The sequence below is a fragment of the Hordeum vulgare genome, chromosome 2H, assembly GCF_904849725.1.
Source record: "Hordeum vulgare subsp. vulgare chromosome 2H, MorexV3_pseudomolecules_assembly, whole genome shotgun sequence".
Classification (NCBI taxonomy): Eukaryota; Viridiplantae; Streptophyta; class Magnoliopsida; order Poales; family Poaceae; genus Hordeum; species Hordeum vulgare.
In genome coordinates this window covers 123,699,678-123,721,166 of record NC_058519.1, presented here as the reverse complement: position 1 = coordinate 123,721,166, position 21,489 = coordinate 123,699,678, and positions in this window count along the sequence as shown.

The following is a 21,489-nucleotide window of genomic DNA, read 5'->3' as shown; positions in this document are numbered from 1 at the left end:
GCCCAAATAATGGTGAAGTGTTATGTAGTTGACGTACACATAACACCACTAGAGGAAAAACAACATGCAACATATCAAATTACCGAACGAATACCAAATTCACATGACTACTATTAGCATGACTTATCCCATGTCCTCGAGAACAAAAGTAACTACTCACAAAGCATAATCATATTCATGACCAGAAAGGTAATGAGTAGCATCAAGGATCTGAACATAAACTCTTCCACCAAGTAATCCAACTAGCATCAACTACAAAGAGTAATCAACACTACTAGCAACCTTACAAGTACCAATCGGAATCGCGAGACGGAGATTGGTTACAAGTGATGAACTAGGGTTTGTAGACGAGATGGTGCTAATGAAGATGTTGATGGTGACGAGTCCCCTCCGATGAGAGGAGTGTTGGTGATGATGATAGCGACGATTTCCCCCTCCGGGAGGGAAGTTTCCCCGGCAGGATCGTCCTGTCGGAGCTCTAGATTGGTTCTGCTCAAGTTCCACCTCGTGGCGGTGGCGGAACCACGAAAAAGCTCCTCCTAGTTTTTTTTTCAGACGAAACTCTTCATATAGCAGAAGAGGGGGGCAAGTGGTCCAGCAGGCTGCCCACAAGCCCTCATGGCGCGACCTAGGGGGTGGCCGCGCCGTGCAGGCTTATGGCCACCTACACGCGCCCCTCTGGCACTTCTTCGGCCCAGTATTTTTTATAAATGCGGAAAAAAATCCTCGTTAATTTTTACGGCGTTTGGAGTTGCGCAGAATAGGTATCTCAACTTTGCTCCACTTTCAGGCCAGAATTCCAGTTGCCGGCATTCTCCCTCTTCATGTAAACCTTGCAAAATAAGAGAGAAAAGACATAAGAATTGTACCGTGAAGTGAAATAAGAGCCAAAGAAGCGATAAATATCAACATCAAAACATGATGCAAAATGGACGTATCAAGGATCACCTAGCGGTGCATCAAGGACATATGCCTTCTTGGAAGCCATGAGGATGAGCTTTAAGTTATCAGCCCAATCCGCATAGTTGCTCCCATCGTCTTTCAGCTTGGTTTTCTCTAGGAATGCGTTGAAGTTGAATGGGACATTTGCGTTGGCCATTGGATCTACAATATTTGTAAAGACATTTCTAGACTAAGTTCATGATAATTAAGTTCATCTAATCAAATTACTAATGAACTCCCACTTAGATCGACATCCCTCTAGTCATCCAAGTGACACATGATCCACGTCGACTAGCCCTTGTCCAATCATCACGTGAGACGGACTAGTCATAAATGGTGATCATATCTATGTTGATCGTATCAACCTTACGATTCATGTTCGACCTTTCGGTCTCCCCTATTTGAGGCCATGTCTGTACATGCTAGGCTCGTCGATTCAACCTAAGTGTTCTGCATGTGTAAACTGGCTTACACCCGTTGTATGCGAACGTTAGAATCTATCACACCCGATCAACCCATGGCGCTTCGAAACAATGAACCTTCGCGACGATGCACACTTAGGGGAATACATATATCGAAATTTTAATGAGGATCATCTTATCTTTTCTACCATCGTTCTAAGCAATAAGATGTAAAACATGATAAACATCACATTGAATCATATAGTGACATGATATGGCCAATATCATCTTGCTCCTTTGATCACCATCTTCAGGGCACCATGATCATCATCGTCACCAGCATGACACCATGATCTCCATCATTGTGTTTCCGTGGAGTCCTCACGCCAACTATTACTTCTACTACTATAACTAACTATTAGCGATAAAGTAAAGTTATCAACATGGTGTTGCATCTCATACAATAAAGTAAGACAACTCCTATGGCTCCTGCCGGTTGTCGTACAAATTGGCATGCAAGTCATGAATCCTATTACAAGAACATGATCAATCTCATACATCACATACGTAACATCACATACTTTTGGCCATATCACATCACATAGCATACCCTCCAAAAACAAGTTAGACGTCCTCTAATTGTTGTTGCAAGTTTTACATGGATGGTTAGGGTTTCTAGCAAGAACGTTTCTCACCTACGTGACAGCCACAACATTGATATGCCAATGCTATTTACCCTTCATAAGGACCCTCTTCATCGAATCCGATCCGACTAAAGTGGGAGAGACAGACACCCGCTAGCCACCTTATGCAAGTAGTGCATGTGGTCGGTGGAACCAGTCTCACGTAAGAGTATGTGTAAAGTCAGTCCGGGCCGCTTCAGCCCACGATGCCGCCGAATCAAGATAAGATTAGTAACGGCAAGCAATTGACAAAATCAGCGCCCACAACTTTTGTGTTCTACTCGTGCATAGAATCTACGCATAGAACCTTGGCTCAGATGCCATTGTTCGGAATCGTAGTAATTTCAAAAAAATTCCTAAGCCATACAAGGATCTATCTATCGACAAAGCAGCAACGAGCAAAGGGGTAGAGCATATCCGTACCTTTGAAGATCGCTAAGCGGAAGCGTTGCTAGAACGCGGTTGATGGAGTCGTACTCGCAGCGATTCAGATCGCGGTAGATTCCGATCTATGCACCAAACGATGGTGCCTCCGCGTTCAACACACGTACAACTCTGTGATGTCTCCTCCTTCTTGATCCAGTAAGGAGAGAGGAGAAGTTGAGGGAGAGCTCCGGCAGCACGACGGCGTGGTGACGGTTCAGCTATGTGGTTCTCCGGTACGGCTTCGCCAAGTGTTGCAGAGGAGGAAGAAGAGAGAGGTAGGGCTGCGCCGTGGGAGAGAGATGAATTATTGTGTCTCAAAAATCCCAAAACCTCAAGTATATATAGGGGAAGGAGAGGGAGGGCTGCCTTGGCCCCTCCTCCAAGGAGGAGGAGTTCGGCCGAGCTAGGGAGGAGTCCATCTCCCATAAGGGAGGTGGATCCCTTCCTTTTAAAACTCCTTTTGCCTTATCTCCTTATCCCTAGCTGCATGGGACTTTAGGGAAGGCCTTGGCCAGCCCAATAAGGGCTGGCCCACCTCCTCTAACAGACCATGAACTCCTTTGGTCGTCACACCCCTCCCGGGGGTCCTCCGGCACCCTCCTCGCACTCCGGGTACACTATCGATGAGCCCGAAACTTTTCCGGTGCCAAAACAAGACTTCCTATATATCAATCTTTACGTCCGGACCATCCGGAGCTCCTCGTGACGTTCGTGATCTCATCCGGGACTCCGAACAACCTTCGGTAACCACATACTATTCTCTTTATAACTCTAGCGTCATCGAACCTGAAGTGTGTAGATCCTACGGGTTTGGGAGACATGCACACATGACCGAGACATCTCTCCAGCCAATAACCAATAGTGGGATCTCGATATCCACATTGGTTCCCACATGTTCCACGATGATCTCATCGGATGAACCACAATGTCAAGGATTCAATCAATCTTGTATGCAATTCCCTTTGTCTACCGGTATGATACTTGCCCGATATTCGATCGTCGGTATCCATATACCTTGTTCAATCTCGTTACTGGCAAGTCTCTTTACTCTTTCCATAACGCATCATCTCGTGGCTAACTCCTTAGTCACACTGAGCTCAATATGATGATGAATTACCGAGTGGGCCCAGAGATACCTCTTTGTCACACGGAGTGGCAAATCCCAATCTCGATTCATGCAACCCAACAGACACTTTTAGAGATACCTGTAGTGCACCTTTATAATCACCGAGTTATGTTGTGACATTTCATACACTCAAAGCACTCCTACGGTATTCGGAGTTGCACAATCTCATGGTCTAAGGAAATGATACTTGACATAAGAAAAGCTTTAGCAGACGAACAACACGATCTAGTGTTATGCTTAGGATTGGGTCTTATCCATCACATCATTCCCTAGTGATGTGATCCCGTTATCAATGACATCCAATGTCCATGATCGGGAAACCATGACCATCTATTGATCAACGAGCTAGTCAACTAGAGGCTCACTAGGGACACATTGTGATCTATATATTCACACATGTATTACGGTTTTCGGTTAATACAATTATAGCATGAATAATAGACAATTATCATGAACTAGGAAATATAATAATAACCACTTTATTATTGCCTGTAGGGCATATTTCCAACAGTCGATGCAGTTGTCCGGCTTGGGTCCTGACCTGTCGATCTTGCCGATGAAGACACGAATCTTGTCAAAGGGAACCAGGTAACCATACTCGACTGATTTGGCCTCAGGACCCCGGCCAGCGTTGTTGATGTAGATTTTTTCGCGGTGACTCTACGTCATCCTGCCAACAGTGTAGCCCTTGAGCCTTGGGAAAGATCCCATCAAGAACTCGAAACCACCGTGCGTAGGCCCCACGGTGGGCACCAACTATCGTGGTTTTTTCATGAGAGATGGCCTAATGTGAGGACTTAGACGCTAGGCCATCACAAATGGGTGGTTAGTTTGTCGGGGTTGATCGGAATCGAGAGACACAGTTTACCCAGGTTCGTCCCCTCACGGTCGAGGTAAAATCCTACGTCCTGCTTTGGGTGTATTACTTGAAGATTAGTTACAAGGGAGCAGATTCGCTTGACCTAGCTATTGATCGATTGTCACTTAATTCTATTGGCCTCACAGACTCGCCTTTATATAAACGCCGAGGCCGCTTGGTTTACAAGGGTACGAGTCATGATACGACTCGTGATCGGGTATTCTTCTAACACGCCTTGCCTCCTAAGCAAGGAAACTCTGGGCGACCTACCACCTCTTGGGCCTTGAGTCGCCGTCTTCAGGTATTGGGCCATGAGGCGGCTTAATGGATAGGCTATCTTACTGGCCTTGTTCCTTCTCGTCTCTACCTCCCTCGCATACTGCTTGTGAGCCGCCATCTGGTGCCCCGACCCAATAAGGCAGGCTATATCTCCAACAACTAGGATTTTTCATTGAGAGAGAAAATCTGAGAAGATTACAGAAGTGTTACTATTGAGTGCTTGTTTGCTTCCAAAACTCTTTGAGCAGCCGTTTGAAAAAGGAAAGTGTGATCATCTCTCCTCCCCATGTGATACCTGATCCGCCTTTTCTATTTCAGGCGGTAGATTTAATGGTTGTGATTCATTTCATTCCCCACATAAGATGTAGTAGGATATGCTAGCCTATAGCCAGTGACCCAACCAATGCATGCGGGAAGCCCCCCCGCGCATGTGAAACCCTATGGTACCTCCATGTCCCTCAACCCGCCACAACTCCCCTCCTCCTCCTTTGGTAAGGCTAGGGATCCTCAAGGTGCCTTCATGTCAGTTGTATTATTAGTTTTAGAAAGATGTATAGGTAAAAACTAGCTAGAACCTCACCGCTCATCTGCTTTTATGTACCACCCATGTAGATTTGATAGACAGCTACTATGCTACGTAGTTCATCTTATCGTTCGTAACTTAGTAGGGAAAGGGTTGACTCAGATTTATGATTCAAGCATGCTAACATATATGCAAAAAAGTTGCTCGCTGGAAGAATCGACAACTATCTAGATGGGCTATAACAATCATAACTCTCGTGGTTTTGTCACGTCAGATGTCCTCGTGAACGGACTTAGTGGTGAGGCCACCGTCGCGGTGTGGTGACTCAAAGGGGTTGATTGGGGACGAGAGACGGATTTACCCAGGTTTGTCCACTCCAATTGAGGTAAAATCCCACGTCCTGCTTTTGTGTCTATATTGATGGGGATCTCGATTACAAGGATGCAGAATCGCTAACCTAGCTCTCGAGAGTTTCTTACTTGATCTTTTTGACTCGAGGGATCTCGTTTATATATAGGTAGAGGCCTCAAGTTTACAACAGATTCTGAGCCAAATAAATGCCCGTGACTTACTAAAATTCTATCTTAGCTTACTTCCCAAGTTAGGAAAGCTTCTGGCGTCTTCGGCTTTCTGGGCCTCGAGTCGCCATCTTCCGAAGATAGGCTGCAAGGTGATTTATTCGATAAGTCTACCGGCCCATCTTCTTGTTCCTTCTTTACAGCTTGACCCAGTCCCATAGGACGAGTTATATCTTGGGGTTATATCCCCACATTAGGCCCCAGGTTGACTTGAATTTCTTCATGTCAAGCTATCTTGATCAAACAATGAGCCAGCAATCTTTCGCCTCTTATGTGTTGAACAAAAAGCACACCATGCTATTTCTTCTTTTTTGATACTTAACAACTTCCCAGTTTTCATCGATATGATGTCATCAGGCTGACTGCTGTCGTCCAGGTCATCTTGGCGAATCTTTTCAAAAACAACACTAAATCTGGTGTGGCATGAAAATCTAGGCGCAAACTCAGCCGCTCATTTCATGCGATCATTCTATTTCGGCCTCCCCTTCCTTTTACTTATAAATAGGTGGGCAACCCCCTGTGGTATCCATTCATGTCTTCTTCTTCATCGCACTCTTCCCCATTGCTGCGCGCGACAGATCTTCGAGAAAGACGACCAGACCTTCGTGAGCACGCCACCGGAGTATAGGATCTTCTTCATCTTTGCTGGGCTGCACACGGTCGCCATCTTTCTCGTTCGACAGGAAGCAAGTACACATTTCCCCTCCGAGGGTCTATAGATTTGACAACATGTTCTACCGATGTTCATACTGCGTTCTTCGAAGAACCACCCCATAGATCCACAAATCTCTCTTAAGTGGTGCCTCCCGTGGCCTACCGCGTTCTTATCATACACATTTTATTGGATAGATCCAGAAATAACTACTTTAGGAGACCCTTCTATGAATGATGTGATTTTCGGTTACTCCGTCATTTTTAGAACACATATTTCCCCCATTTTCACGAGAAAAGCCACTTATCCGAACTTGTTTATGAGGAATTTTTTATGCTAAGTCCCTCATGAAAATTCTCCGCCCGTTTCTGTCGGCTTACACACCAAGTTCTAATATCGACCGGCTTAAGATACAGCTTGGTAAAAGTTGTGGTGACTCCAGTGTTCTTTTAAAAAAAAATAAAATCAGTAGGCCGCTCATGTCCCGTACTTTAGTTTATTCTTGCTTATTTTCCTTTGTTGCCATCTCAAACCACAAATGTCCCCCAGAAACTCCAAGGCTTGCAGCTAGGACAGGTCTCAAGTGTCCAAGCTTACTTTAGAAAACCTCTTGAATCAAGGATTTTTGCCGCCTGAAAAAGATATAAGTTGGCGGGCTCCTAAAGAAGAACCTTATCTGCAGCCTCGGCAAGGGGAGGTCATCATTGTTAGTGATCATTTGCGAAGAGGATTTCACCCTCCCAGGTCAAAATTCTTTAGGGATCTCTTGTACTTCTTCAATCGGAGGCCCCAAGATATTGCCCCCAATTCCATGATCAATGTATGCCAATTTGAAGTTCTGTGCAAGGTATATCTCCAAATCAAGTCGTCAGTGACTCTATTCAGGGAGTTCTTCTATGCCAACCGCCAGACTGAAATAAAAAACTGTCCTTCTTGTGAACTTGGTGGAATCTCCTTCCGGAATAGGAAAAACAACATGTTCTCTGAATCAAAATTGGTGAGTAATCCGAAGGGATGGAATAAGACTTAGTTTTAATGCAAGAATACTGCTCCCGCCGACGAAAATCCACTATCGGGTTATAGATTAGAGAGGATCAGTAATAATGAAGTGCTTCGGGGTTGGATGACACACGAGGAGAGAGATGAAATAGCCCATGTTCGTACAAAGCCGAGGGCCTTGGTTTCCCATGGTCTTACTGGGATTGAGTTGATTCCCTGCTGCTTAAGATGGCGAATCCAACTAAAATCAGCGTAAGGCCTGGCTTAATGTGTGAGTATTCGGGCGAGTCATCTAACATTCTGCGCTTCTCCACTAAGGATCTTTGTAATACCGCTCTTAACAAAGAAACAAAGAAATTCTTCTCAAACTCAAAAGAGATGTGCAATATTTCTGGTTTGGGCCTGTTTTATCTGTTGAATCCTCCTCCATTGGTATTGATCCTTTCTCCTTTATGTATATTTTATCCTTTGCTAAATTTATCTTAACCCGCCATCTTCGTCATATTCTTGTATTTGCCGGAGGGTTCTAGCTTTTCGAAAGTCAAACCTCAAATGTGTGTTTCTTCCATGAGCCACGGGAACGATCCGGCTCATAGTGACTCGGCTCTTGGTTCATCTTTAGAGGAACAATCTAAGGTAGAAATTGACTCACTTGGCCGCTTGTTTACTGATCTCATAGACATGCCTTCTCCTTAGGGAGAATCTGAAGCCAGCAAAGCCGGCGAGTTCAGGTAATTCCAATTTCTTCCAGTTCTTCCGAAAAATTTATTGGAAGAATGACCAGCCAAGCCGTCCGGAAAGTAAAAAATCTGGATAAGATGTTTTTTCTAAAAACAACAAGAAACTCGTGACAGTAGGGGTAGCTATTGTATTCTTGACACTATGAAAATGTAGAAATAATGTGATCTTTGATAATAAGATATATAATGATCAAATGATCCTAATTAGACTTACGTGTCATTGGATTCTTGGGTGGTCAACCTTGGTAAGAGAGCCGACCACATCAAGGGAGTCTGCGACCACCTCTTAGGTGGGGAGGGCCTTACCCATCTCCAATATGCAGATGCCATGATCTTGCTCATAGAGGGGTCGGACTCGGACATCTACCATCTCAAATTCCAGTTACTCTGCTTCCAAGAGATGTCCGGTCTTACCATTAACTTCGCCAAGAGCGAGGTCATGGTCATCAGCTACTCGGAGGAAGATCGCCTTCGGATTGCGAACCGGCTGAACTGTCGGCTTGGTGCCTTCCTGACTACTTATCTGGGGATGCCAATGAGTGACTCCCGTATTCTTGAGAAAGACGTGAGACCGTGTGTGAACAAGGTCCAATATCGAGTAGAGCCCTGCAGGGTAGATGGCTCTCCAAGGCTGCTCGGGTTATTCTCATTAACTCGTCTATGATTAGTCTATTGATGTACCTCATGGGATTCTACAGTCTTAATCAATCCCTTCACCAGGACATCGCCAAATACCAATCTCGCTTCTGTTGGGCGAGTAAGGGGGTAAGCAGAAGTGCCATATGGTGAAGTGGTCTGAAGTCTGCAAGCCTAAGGACCAGGGCGGTCTTGGCGTGATCTCCTCCAAGCGCATGAACATTGCCCTGTTATCCAACTGGCTATGGCGGATCTCGTCCGGGGACGGTAGTCTCTGGTTGGATATTATTCATGCGAAATATTTGCATGGCCAATCATTGGCATTTTCTCAGCGTTGTGGGGTTCCCAGTTGTGGCAAACTATAATCCAACTTATGCCGGCCTTACGCCTTGTGTCCTCTATCGCCATAGGGAGTGGAATCCCACTCTTTTCTGGTTGGACTGGTGGTCGGGCGACCGTCTCTTTGCCATCTGCTTCCAACCTTTGTTTCAGATTGTGCCAATCCCAGGATGTCAATGGACAAAGCCCTAGAGAATTTGGGTAACATAGGTTTTCGCCGTTCCTTCGGGTCGTCTGAGCTTGTTCTCTCGGAAGAGCTCGTCGCATGTACTGCTCTCCACACTCCTTCCCTCAAGGAGGACTCGACTCGATGGTGTCTTAAGCCCAACGGTCGATTCTCGTCCCGATTGCTTTACCATGCGATCATGTCTGTACCAGGACCGGATGATTTCTCCCTCCTTTGGGACATTAAATTACCTCTGAAGATTAGGATCTTTCTTTAGCAACTGGTTTGAGAGCGACTTCCGTCCAGGGCGGAGGTGCACAAGCGCCATGGCCCCTCCGATGGATTGTGTCCATTGTGTCTCACCCTAGAGGACTCGAACCATATATTATTTACGTGCCCTCCTGCTCATTTCCTCTGGTCTTGTCTTCGGGAGATTGTGGTGGGAGTTGGACCCACAACAATCTCCCGGACATGTTCCATAAGCTCGTACTTTTCCGACGGCTTCACGCCCAACCCTTCTCCTTTGGACGATTTGGAACGTTCGCAATAAGTTGGTGATCGAGCGCATAATCCCTTCTCGTGTGACCGATGTTGTTTTCCAAATGTGTGGCTTCCTAGAGCTTTGGAGGCTGCTTAGCAAGCGACGCGACCGCGACACCATCGACTCGACCATAGACGGCCTTCGCTCGACCGTCGCAAGACTCTCTCCACCTTTTGCGCCTCCCCGCCGGCGCCGGACTAGTAGCTTTGTCATTTTTTTCCCTTCGCTTTTGGGGATTGTTGTGTTGTTCCCCGAGCAAGACCTTTGTTTTTTGTGGTGCACTATGTCAGAATTGTGACCGTGTTGTACACTTTGGCATGTGCTTTATAATATAAAGCGGAGGAAAGGATTTCATCAAAAAGAGGCGCTGATGGTGGGGACAAAACTGCTAGAACATGTAGCAAATAAGGCCTATAAAGCTGTGCAGGGATGAAGATATGGAGTCACCAGGATTGAAGCGAGTTGGTCATCCTTCTGCTGGTCTTTTGGTGATGGTTGTAAGACTGTTAACGTAATTATAGTCTCCTAGTTCCTAGTTTCATAGCGTTTATCTTCCCGCAAGTAGTTCGTTCTTAAGTGAACATTGTGGTTTCTTTCATGGAAATCAGAGGGGAGGCCTATCTTATTTTCAAAAAAAGAAAAATCCCCTTGCCCAGTTCTTGAAAGAAGCATGCTGGAACTTGGCCACGCTTCAATCATATCTGGATTTTTTTTTTCTCCAAATGTGTGCACATGACTCCCTATATCGCATTTCGACCGACATTCCAGGACACGTTCACTGATGATGATTCTTAGAACATGTCTGTGGTCGTATCGGAGGATAGAGTCGGTCGATCCCACACCCACCATCCGACACATGATACACATGCATTCGGATCCACCACATCCTCAAAGCAGGCGGTTTTTCGACTGAGAGCATGGTTAGTATAGCCAACGGCTGGCTATAAGGCATTTTATAGGGAGGCGTTAGGCATCAGACTACTGATGTTTGGCTTTCTATCAGACTAGTCCTTGGCCGTTTGATCGGATGCATGATGAACGTCGGATGTACTAGTTGTTAGGCCCGTCGGTTTTACTATAAATTTGTTTTCCTAACTGAATGCATCATCATAACTGTTGCGGCATTGATCGGATTTCTGGCCTTTTACATGAGTATTTTTTTAGGGAATGTCTTTTATGTGAGTAGAACGTGGGCCTACTAGTTAGCTGACATGCATGATGCATGGATCTGGCTTCCGACAATCACGTGTAATCTACCAGATTTTTTGTCATTCATCCATGGTCATGCTTCCTACTTTGTGATTTTGCTTCCAGCTTAACAAACTATGTATCCGTGGATCCCTCAAAAAACTATGTTTCCATGGAAAGAATAATTTGCTTCCTTTGTGATACAAAATTGATTCAGTCCAATTTTTTCAAACAATTATTTACTATGCAGCCTCGCACTATGATTTGTAGACACAATTTATTTGGCTTATTTAATTTCTTCATAAAAAGAATTATAATGCTTCATATACTTCTTCTCGTCGAACTTTATTCAACTTTTCTCTACATGCTAGGAAAATTTGATGTTAGTCCATAACGAATTTACTTAAACATAATTGAAAAACGTATTTCATGTAACATTTTATTTTGTTTCTAATGCAACACTTTTTTGCTTGTACTGATGTGTTGATTTGATCGATGTAAATAAAAATGTATTCCGTATATATTTTATTTGTTTCCCATGCAACAAAGATTTGCTTCCACCAATGATATGATTTTTTCGATCTAATTTACAATGCATGCCATGTAAAAAACATGCAAGCAATTTTGCTTCCGCTGATGAGATAATTTTCTTCTATCGCAATAAGTCTATTTGGGTGTAACAATATTTTGTGTCCATGCACTTCACGACCATGTAATAAAGAATTTGGTTTCAAACACAAGAAAAACTTTGCTTCCCAGAGCAAAAAAAAAATGTTTCCTTCATCCAATATAAGTGTTTCCATGGGAAAAACAATTTCTGTACAATATAACATAAGTTCGTCTGCTTCTTCACTAGTTCATAGACTAAATGTAAGGCATGATACAAAATTATTCGTTTCAAAGTCGATAATAGTGCCTACAGTCCTTCCTACATCATATGTTTCCTATAGATTGTAGACTTGCTTCCCTACACGTGCGGACACCTTCACTGTATGGCGGATGCAAGTGTCATCACACATCCTCCACATATTTCTCTCGTGGTGCCCATTGGCTGCAAAACCAACACACAATCGCTTGAAGCATACATCACCAAATATATGAAATATATGAAGCATGATGATAGTGTTTAAATGCAAACAATGCTCTTGACAATATATGAGCAAGTATAACAAAAGATTAGAAGTATGTTTCTATCGCTGCCAACTATCTCGACAGAAGGAAGCATACAAAACAAAAGAGATAGGAAGAATGAACATTAGGAAGCATCAATTACATATTATCTCAACATAACTCATACCTAGTGGAAGCATAAAATATTGTAACTCGAAACGAGCACCGAATATCTTTAACATGTGCGTACCTGAATCATTTTGTGATCTACAAGCAAATTTCGTACATCGATGCAAACAAACTGCACTATCCAAGCACATATATGATGCCTATATGAAGCATGGATAATGGAAACATCAAATTGATAATTATTAGTATGTGGAGATAGATGATGGTACAGTCGGTGATTCACACAATGCAATACCTTTGATTCAGAGGAGGAATTTCAAAGAGTAGAAAAGGCTCGGATCGGATGCCACAATTGGTTCGTCAGATGACGGTTCAAACCTTCGGGCAAGTTGGTGAGGCAACAAATGTGTTGTAGATTGCGGGCACATCCAGCTAATGGGATCAGATCTCGGCGTTGTGGTGGCTTTGCAACGTTGATCATGGATTGCATGTTCGGCATGAGGTAGAAGAGGAATTGAGGATGGTAGGAAGGGGGTGAAGCCGCTGTGCTTGATCCATGCAGAGGATTGAGCAACGAAATCGGAGAGAAGTTTGCCGCTGGTGCGGTTGGCAGGAACGAGATCGTCGGAGGTGCGTGCAAGGTCACCGGAGAAGGGGGTCTCGACAACAAGGTGGCTGTGATGAGGGACGATGATGGGGTTATAGTCCTAAGGTAGGGTCATAGGCCTGCCCTATAGGTCCTACCCAAGGACTACCCTTCATAAGGGACAAGGCCCTTAGTCAGTTCCGACTGAATTAAGGATTTCCCATCATCCAGTCGGTGACGATTCCTCCATCATCCAGTCGGAGATGAGCATTCGAAGCGTATCAAACTTACCGACTGGATCCACTCTGTACATCGTAACCCCCCTGGAGGGCAACGGTCATACGTTTTCATGTACCTTTATTAGCATTTAAGGCTTACGTTACCTCTAACGTAGACATTTAATCGCCACTACACCACCCCTGTGCACCGAACCGTTGTGAAGGGCAGCGCACTCTATATAAGTCGCCCTTCCCCACTGGTGCAGGGCTTAGCAATTCACTGTAATCTATATTCCACTCGACATCAAGCTCCCAAGAGCACTGAGACGTAGGACTTTTACCTCCACCGTAGAGGGGCCTGAACTCATACAACCTCGCCGTAGCTAAGGCTCTGCCCATCCTTTCGTACCCTATACATCTACTGTCAGACTTATACCCACGACAGTTGGCGCCCACCTTGGGGCAGGCGTCTAAGCGACTTTCGGCGAGTTTGCGACTACATCTTTTCATCATGTCGTCCGGTGGAGATTTGTGCGTGGGTCATGAGATTCTCTTCGGCGCTCTCTCCTTCATCGTCGACGATTCGGCATGGCTTCGGGATGCTCCTCTCGATGTCGAGGCGCTCCCCAGTCGCGGGGCTACGCACTTCCGTGCCGGCGCCCGCGGCATTCTTCTTCTCCAGTAGTCGGCTCCGGTGTCGACCTTCGCCCCCGTCACGCGCCGCAACAAGCGGTCTCGCCGTTCGCGGCTCCAGCGTTGGGTGCAACACGCCCAGGCGCGCCAGAGCGCGTCTTCACAAGTGGCGGTCCTCGAGTCGGTTGTAGTTGCGCCGCCGTCCCAGCGCTCGGACTCAGTTCCGACTGAGTTTCCTTCCGAGTACTTGGGTCGCGGCCTGCAACCGAAGTGCACATGGCCAACTCCCATGAAAGTCCCCGCCAAACCGGCCGGAACGAGCACGAGGTCGGCGAAACATCCGGCGCTCGCCGTCAGCCCCGCCGTTCTGCCAGTTGGCGCACTCGTCAGAGCAACGTGGAGGTGTTCCGCACACCCGTCCTCAACCTGGCTGCCGCCGCCAAGATAGCCGATTCCCTCCAGCCGAATGATTCAGAGGCTGGCAGAGGGATCGAGCATATCCGTGCCCTGCTGCACACGGCACAACAGCAAAATTCGGCGGTCTCCCAGTCGCACAACAGGATCCACAATAGTTCTGTTTGCGTGAACACGCATCGGTCAGTTCACAGCCCCAGTTCTCATCAGCGACACAGGGGAGGCACCCGTTCCAAGAATCCCGAAGATCGTCGCCGTTCACGCACCCCTCCGCGGGGTGGGCCCTACGGGCCCCGACATCATGATGATCGGCGTTCGGTCGGTGACACTTATGATACAAGGCCCGACGCAAGAGGATACATCGCCGAGAGGAGGGTCGACAGGGGCCGAGCCCACCGTGATGGTCACGATGGAGACCGTCCGAGTGGAAGCAGGACCATCGTCTCTGGCCCCGAGTGTTTCAGTCGGGCCATCTGTTCAGCTGACATCCCGCCCAACTTCCGATTGGCGACGGGGATCAGCAAGTTTACAGGAGAATCCAAGCCAGAAACGTGGCTGGACGACTACCGAGTGGCAGTCCAAATCGGAGGTGGAGACGACCATGTCGCCATGAAACATCTCCCCCTGATGCTCGATGGCTCGGCACGAGCATGGCTGAACCAGTTGGCTCCTTCAAGCATCTACAACTGGGCAGATCTGGCCCGAGTCTTCATCAGGACCTTCGAGGGGACGTGCAAACGCCATGCTGGTCTCGTGGAGCTCCAGCACTGTGTCCAGAAGCAGAATGAGCCCCTGCGCGATTTCATCTAGCGTTGGACAACCCTCTACCACACGGTGGAGAACGTCACAGAGCACCAAGCACTCTACGCCTTCAAGGCAGGCGTGCGGTACAGAGATCTGTACCTGAAGTTCGGTCGGACAGGCGACATCTCCATGAGCAAGATGATGGAGATAGCGGCACACTATGCAAATGGCGAAGAAGAGGACCACATTCGCAGCGGTAAGCACAAGGTTGTCGCCGACGGAGATGGGAACAACACTCGGAAGCAGAAGCAGAAAGCTCCGTCCACTCCGCAGGAAGAGGCCGCAGCAGTTACGAATGCCAAGTTCAAGAGGGGAAGGCTCAGTTCACCCCCAAGAAGAAGCAGTTTGGAAACCACATCCTGGACCAGCCATGTCCAATCCACACGAAGATGGATGAAGAGGGCAACGCCATATTTCCGAAGCATACCACTCGGCAATGTCGCCTCCTGATCCAGGGGTTCGGCGAAGGGCAGCCGAGTGAAAAGGACAATGAACAGGATGAGGAGGACAAGGAGGATCCATCCCCCCAAGTCCATGCCACACTGATGATTTTTGCTGACGTTGAAAGCAAGAGTCGACTGAAGTTGGTGAACAGGGAGGTGAACATGGCCACCCCTACCAACCCCACGTTCCTCAAATGGTCTCAGACTGCGATGACCTTTGACCAGTCGGATCATCCAGCACACGTACCCACCCCAGGGAGGCAGGCCCTGGTCGTCGACCCAGTGGTGGAAGGAGTCCGACTGCGCAAAGTCCTCATGGACGGCGGCAGCGGCTTGAACATCATGTACGCTGACACGCTCAAGGGGATGGGCATTCCGATGTCCAAACTTAGCGAGAGCAGCATGCAGTTCCATGGAGTCATCCCTCGACGAAAGGCCAAGTCACTCGGCCAGATTGTGTTGGACGTCATCTTCGGCTCCGACAAGAACTTCCGCAAGGAAAAACTGACGTTCGAGGTGGTGGACTTCCAGAGTGTGTACCACGCGATTCTGGGCCGCCCGGCATATGCACGTTTCATGGCCCGTCCATGTTACGTGTACCTGAAGCTGAAGATGCCAGGCCCAAAAGGTGTGATCACTATCACAGGCAATCGGCAGCGGGCCGAGGAGTGTCTGCAGCAGGGATCGAGGATCGCCGATCAGCAGATGGCTGTCCACGAGCTTGACGAGTACAAGAAGACATTCAACCCCGCTAACTTGATGTGTTCGAAGAAGCCAGCTTCGGAATCCGCATTCAAGTCGGCGGGAGAAACGAAGAAGGTCAACATCCACCCGACAGACGACGCCGCTGCCCCGACGAACATCTCCACCACCCTCAATCCTAAATAGGAAGCCGAGCTCATCCTATTCCTCCGTGAGAACTGGGACATTTTTGCATGGAAGCCCGCTGACATGCCAGGTGTACCCAGGGAGTTGGCTGAACACCGACTGCATGTGGATCCTGCTACTCGGCCTGTCCGAGAACGCCTGCGTCGGTCCGCCGCGCACAAGAGGAAGGCAATCAGAGAAGAGGTGGCTAAGCTTTTGGCAGCCAACTTCATTCGCGAGGTACACCACTCTGAGTGGCTCGCTAATGTTGTCATGGTGCCCAAGAAGGACAAGTCTCTCCGAATGTGCATCGACTTCAAGCATCTCAATAAGTTCTGCCCGAAAGACCATTTCCCGCTCCCCCGCATCGATCAAATTGTCGATTCGACTGCGGGTTGCGAGCGTTTGTCATTCCTTGATGCCTACTCGGGCTATAATCAGATCCGTCTGTATGGCCCCGATGAATTGAAAACAGCCTTCATCACCCCATTCGGGTGCTTCTTCTACATCACTATGCCATTTGGTTTGAAGAATGCAGGAGCAACCTTTATGCGCATGATCCAAAAATGCCTCCTTGACCAGATCGGTCGAAATGTGGAGGCATATATGGACGATATCATAGTCACGTCACGCAAAGGTTCCGACGTGCTGACTGACTTGGCAGAAACATTCGCCAACCTTCGTAGGTACGATATCAAGCTCAACCCAGCCAAGTGTTCATTCGGTGTTCCCAGAGGAAAGTTATTCTGTTTCTTCGTTTCCGAATGAGGGATCGATGTCAACCCCGAAAAGATCGGGACCATCGTCCGAATGGAGCGGCCGGTCAGAATACACGATGTTCAAAGGCTCACAGGTTGCCTAACGGCTTTGAGCAGGTTTATCAGTCGACCCGGCGAGAAGGCACTTCCTCTGTACCGACTCATGAAGAAATCAGATACTTTCGAGTGGACAGATGAAGCCCCAATCGCATTCGATGACCTCAAAGTCCTACTTTCCACCCAGCCGGTTCTTACTACTCCGCTCAGTAAAGAACCCCTTCTTCTGTACATTGCAGCTACAAATCAAGTCGTCAGCACTGTTCTCACAGTCGAACGCGAAGAAGAAGGCAAAGTATATAAGGTTCAGCGGCCAGTGTATTATGTCTCCGAAGTCCTGACTCCTTCCAAGCAGAGGTATCCCCATTATCAAAAACTTATCTACGGGATTTTCATGACTGCGAAGAAGGTGGCTCATTATTTCCAAGACCACTCGGTGTCTGTCGTTTCTGATGCTCCGTTGTCAGAAATCCTCCACAATCGGGACGCATCGGGCCGAGTGGCGAAGTGGGCAATGGAGATGTTATACTGCGACATCAAGTTTGAGGCCAAGAAAGCTATAAAGTCTCAAGCTATGGCTGACTTCATAGCAGAATGGGTAGAACAACAGCAACCGACCCACATCTACTCGGCTCATTGGACAATGTTCTTCGATGGGTCCAAGATGTTGAATGGCTCCGGCGCTGGCGTTGTGATCATATCGCCAAAGGGTGACAAACTCAAGTATGTGTTGCAGATACACTTCGGTTCCTCCAACAATGAGGCAGAGTATGAGGCTCTCCTTTATGGATTGCGCATGGCCATCGCACTCGGCGTCTGTCGCCTGATGGTCTATGGCGATTCAGATTTGGTAGTTAATCAAGTGATGAAGGAGTGGGACGTAAGGAACCCCACCATGACCACATACTGCAATGCAGTGAGGAAGCTCGAGAAAAAGTTTGAAGGTCTCAAACTCCACCATGTTCCGCGACTGAAAAATCAAGCAGCTAATGAATTGGTGAAACTTGGATTCACTCGGAGACCAGTCCCGAGTGACGTCTGCCTCGAGCACCTTCACCTTCCCTCAGTTAAAGAAGATCCTTTCACAGAGGAACCAGTACAACCAAAGAGCTCGACAGATCCGACTGAAGTCGAAGTCCCTGCTGTGGTTGATTTGATCATGGAGATTCTTGCTATCATCCCCGATTGGACTGTGTCGTTCATTGCATACATCCTGAGGCAAGAATTACCAGAAGACGAAGTCCAAGCCATACAGATCGTCCGCAGGTCAAAGTCATTCACTGTCATTGATGGCCAGTTGTACAAAGAAAGCGTTTCAGGCGTCCTTCAACGATGCATCTCCCCTGAGGAGGGACAGTTAATCCTGGAAGAAATTCACTCGGGAACCTGCGGTCATCACGTCTCCTCAAGGGCAATCGTCGCCAAAGCATTCAGAGCTGGCTTCTTCTGGTTGCAGGCGAATGAAATGGCAAAGGATATGGTCGACCGATGCGAAGGCTGTCAGTTCTACTCTAACAAGTACCACAAGCCAACATCTGCGTTGAAGACAATCCCTCTTGTTTGGCCGTTTGCAGTGTGGGGATTAGATACAGTCGGTCCATTCAGGACAGGCCAAGGGGGATTCACACATCTGTTGGTGGCAGTCGACAAGTTCACAAAGTGGATTGAAGCCAAGCCCATCAAGAAGCTCGACGCCCTTACAGCCATCAAGTTTGTCAGGGACATCATCTCCAGATTCGGGGTACCGCACAGCATAATCACTGACAATGGCACATACTTTGACTCGGACAGATTCAAAGGTTTCTATACAGGCCAAGGTATCCGAGCCGATTTTGCATCTGTGGCGCATCCCCAAACAAACGGGCAAGCAGAGCGAGCGAATGGACTTATTCTGCAAGGGTTGAAGCCTTGACTCCTGCGGGAAGTTGGACATGCTGCGGGTGCATGGGTCACCGAGATGCCTTCGGTGTTGTGGGGTCTGTGCACAACCCCAAATAGATCTACAGGGCGATCCCTGTTCTTCCTCGTTTACGGACCAGAGGCAGTCCTTCCGAGTGACTTGCTTCACAACGCTCCACGAGGTGAACTCTTCTGTGAAGCTGAAGTAGAGCAAGCAAGGCAAGACAGAGTGGATTTTCTAGAGGAGGAGCGCGAGATGGCACTGACTCGCTCAACCATTTATCAACAAGATCTGCGGCGCTTTCACGCGCGACACGTCACGAGTCGTACATTCCAAGCACACGACCTGGTGCACCGAGTGGATCAGCAGAGACCTCACAAGTGGGCTCCCGCCTGGGAAGGACCCTTCATCATCTCCAAGGTGCTCAACAACGGAGCATATCGACTCTACAACCTCGACAGGGAAACGGACGAGCCGAGAGCATGGAACGGAGATCTCCTGAAGCGCTTCTACACGTGACCGCCGACTGAAGTAATGTAAAGAACAAGTATCGTTGAAGTAATACAAAGCAGATTGAGTTTTTGCAGATGCAAAATTCTTCCGCGATTCGCAGACTCCGGTCTAAAAAAAAAGAGTGTGCACTAAACGTCGCACTCGGGGACTTAGCTGCGATCCAGAATCGCCTAAGTACAAACTTTCTCCGAGTGTGCACTAACCGTCGCACCCGGGGACTTAGCTGTGATCCAGAATCGCCTAAGTACAAACCTTCTCCGAGTGTGCACTAAACATCGCACTCGGGGACTTAGCTGCGATCCAGAATCGCCTAAGTACAAACTTTCTCCGAGTGTGCACTAAACGTCGCACTCGGGGACTTAGCTGTGATCCAGAATCGCCTAAGTACAAACTTTCTCCGAGTGTGCACTAAACGTCACACTCAGGGACTTAGCTGCGATCAAGAATCGCCTAAGTACAAACTTTCTCCGAGTGTGCACTAACCGTCGCGCTCGGGGACTTAGCTGCGATCAAGAATCGCCTACGTACCAACTTTCTCCGAGTGTGCACTACACGTCGCACTCGAGGACTTAGCTGCGATCAAGAATCGCCTAAGTACCAACTTTCTCCGAGTGTGCACTACACGTCACACTCGGGGACTTAGCTGCGATCAAGAATGGCCTAAGAACCAACTTTCTCCGAGTGTGCACTACACGTCGCACTCGGGGAATTAGCTGCGATCAAGAATCGCCTAAGAACCAACTTTCTCCGAGTGTGCACTACACGTCGCACTCGGGGACTTAGCTGCGATCAAGAATCGCCTAAGTACAAACTTTCTCCGAGTGTGCACTAACCGTCGCACTCGGGGACTTAGTTGTGATCAAGAATCACTGAAGTACCAACTTTCACCGAGTGTGCACTACACGTCGCACTCGGGGACTTAGCTGCGATCCAGAATCGCCTAAACAACAACTTTCTCTGAGTGCGCTCTAACCATCACACTCGGGTACTTGTTTCCAATCAAGAATCGCCTAAGTAAAAAAGCTTCCTTCGAGTGTATCTTAGAGGTCCACTCGGAGGTTAGCAACTACCCTCATTGGGGCTCATGTAGATGTCAAGACAACTGACAATTACATGAGTAGCAGACCCTCATCGAGGCTCATGTAGATGTCAAGACAACTGACAATTACATGAGTAGTAACTCGCCCTGAGTACGACCTTACAGTCGCGCTCGAAGACTTAGCTGCGATCACGAATCGCCTAAGTAAACACTTGCCTTCGAGTGTATCCTAGAGAGACACTCGGAGACTTAGCAGACCCTCATTGAGGCTCATGCAGATGTCAAGACAACTGACAACTACATGCTCCGCATGTTTGCCACTGGCTTCACCAAGAAACACCAAACAAAAACCATGAGCCAAAATCGTGTCAACAATTATTTGGCAAAGGAAGAGCAAAATATTAGATCCAAATTCAAAGTTGGTTTAAAGATAGTCGGTTCGGTGTAGATCAAGCTTATCCACACCGAACCACGAACGTGACGGCCAACAGCAGTGGCCAAAGTTTGATACAACTACCACTCGGCATACCGAGGTAAAGTTTTTTCAAGCGTCGTCAGGACTGGCACTGGGACTGGCAGGCTCCACGAACGTGTCGAGGTCGATCCCGTCTGCGATGCGAGTGACGCTCTCAAGGAAGGTCTCCATGAAATCTTCGAATCGAAGCTTCTTGGTATTGGCGACCTGCAGCGCCTTCAGCTTCTCCTCGCGAGCCTCCTTGCAGTGCACTCGGACCAACGACAGCGCCACGTCCGCACCACAGCGAGCAGCAGACTTCTTCCACGCCTGCACTCGGTTCGGGGCGTCCTCCAGCCGAGTCATCAACCCTTCCATCTCCCGCCGGGACTCGTCTTCGGGCCACAGCTCCTTGTCGATTCGGCCGACGACCTCTCTCAGGCGACCGACGAAAGGTCCCACTTTGCCCAGGCGAATGTGCGCTCA